The following is a 2,500-nucleotide window of genomic DNA, read 5'->3' as shown; positions in this document are numbered from 1 at the left end:
CAAAGTTAGAGTCAAAAAAATTTTTGTCAAAAAATCTTCCGTCGGTCATACCGGTACCCATGTCTCATAACTTGTACCAAGTTGTGAAGGGTAAATTTTGACAAAAATCCAAAAAAATCATTAAAAAGTCGCTATTGCTTATTGCATTCAGCATCGTTAGACGACTCTTATATGCCTTGGATGACCACTGTCTGATGATTATTTTAGCTTTTATGCCAAAATTTTGATTTCGTGTCTTACGTCCCTACATTAGACGACCTTGGATTTTCGTCTCCTGCACCGCCATGCAACTTTGATGGTCGGGTAACTTTCACTATTTACTGTCGGAGATCACTTTTCATGATTAATAATGCATCCTGAGACCGTTTTACTCAAAGTTAGAGCAAAAAAATTTTTTGTCCAAAAATCTTCCGTCGGTCATACCGGTACCCATGTCCTATGACTTGTACCAAGTTGTGAAGGGTACATTTTGACAAAAATCCAAAAAAATCATTAAAAAGTCGCTATTGCTTATTGCATTTCGCATCGTTAGACGACTCTAATATGCCTTGGATGACCACTGTCTGATGATTATTTTAGATTTTATGCCAAAATTTTGATTTCGTGTCTTACGTCCCTACATTAGACGACCTTGGATTTTCGTCTCCTGCACCGCCATGCAACTTTGATGGTCGGGTAACTTTCGCTATTTACTGTCGGAGATCACTTTTCATGATTAATAATGCATCCTGACACCGTTTTACTCAAAGTTAGAGCAAAAAAATTTTTTGTCCAAAAATCTTCCGTCGGTCATACCGGTACCCATGTCCTATGACTTATACCAAGTTGTGAAGGGTAAATTTTGACAAAAATCCAAAAAAATCATTAAAAAGTCGCTATTGCTTATTGCATTTCGCATCGTTAGACGACTCTAATATGCCTTGGATGACCACTGTCTGATGATTATTTTAGCTTTTATGCCAAAATTTTGATTTCGTGTCTTACGTCCCTACATTAGACGACCTTGGATTTTCGTCTCCTGCACCGCCATGCAACTTTGATGGTCGGGTAACTTTCGCTATTTACTGTCGGAGATCACTTTTCATGATTAATAATGCATCCTGAGACCGTTTTACTCAAAGTTAGAGCAAAAAAATTTTTTGTCCAAAAATCTTCCGTCGGTCATACCGGTACCCATGTCCTATGACTTGTACCAAGTTGTGAAGGGTAAATTTTGACAAAAATCCAAAAAAATCATTAAAAAGTCGCTATTGCTTATTGCATTCAGCATCGTTAGACAACTCTTATATGCCTTGGATGACCACTGTCTGATGATTATTTTAGATTTTATGCCAAAATTTTGATTTCGTGTCTTACGTCCCTACATTAGACGACCTTGGATTTTCGTCTCCTGCACCGCCATGCAACTTTGATGGTCGGGTAACTTTCGCTATTTACTGTCGGAGATCACTTTTCATGATTAATAATGCATCCTGACACCGTTTTACTCAAAGTTAGAGCAAAAAAATTTTTTGTCCAAAAATCTTCCGTCGGTCATACCGGTACCCATGTCCTATGACTTGTACCAAGTTGTGAAGGGTACATTTTGACAAAAATCCAAAAAAATCATTAAAAAGTCGCTATTGCTTATTGCATTTCGCATCGTTAGACGACTCTAATATGCCTTGGATGACCACTGTCTGATGATTATTTTAGATTTTATGCCAAAATTTTGATTTCGTGTCTTACGTCCCTACATTAGACGACCTTGGATTTTCGTCTCCTGCACCGCCATGCAACTTTGATGGTCGGGTAACTTTCGCTATTTACTGTCGGAGATCACTTTTCATGATTAATAATGCATCCTGACACCGTTTTACTCAAAGTTAGAGCAAAAAAATTTTTTGTCCAAAAATCTTCCGTCGGTCATACCGGTACCCATGTCCTATGACTTATACCAAGTTGTGAAGGGTAAATTTTGACAAAAATCCAAAAAAATCATTAAAAAGTCGCTATTGCTTATTGCATTTCGCATCGTTAGACGACTCTAATATGCCTTGGATGACCACTGTCTGATGATTATTTTAGCTTTTATGCCAAAATTTTGATTTCGTGTCTTACGTCCCTACATTAGACGACCTTGGATTTTCGTCTCCTGCACCGCCATGCAACTTTGATGGTCGGGTAACTTTCGCTATTTACTGTCGGAGATCACTTTTCATGATTAATAATGCATCCTGAGACCGTTTTACTCAAAGTTAGAGCAAAAAAATTTTTTGTCCAAAAATCTTCCGTCGGTCATACCGGTACCCATGTCCTATGACTTGTACCAAGTTGTGAAGGGTAAATTTTGACAAAAATCCAAAAAAATCATTAAAAAGTCGCTATTGCTTATTGCATTCAGCATCGTTAGACAACTCTTATATGCCTTGGATGACCACTGTCTGATGATTATTTTAGATTTTATGCCAAAATTTTGATTTCGTGTCTTACGTCCCTACATTAGACGACCTTGGATTTT

Source organism: Anopheles maculipalpis (genome assembly GCF_943734695.1).
Source record: "Anopheles maculipalpis chromosome X unlocalized genomic scaffold, idAnoMacuDA_375_x X_unloc_26, whole genome shotgun sequence".
In the NCBI taxonomy this organism is placed as follows: domain Eukaryota; kingdom Metazoa; phylum Arthropoda; class Insecta; order Diptera; family Culicidae; genus Anopheles; species Anopheles maculipalpis.
The sequence above is the reverse complement of the archived record's forward strand: the minus strand, read 5'-3'. Positions refer to the sequence as shown.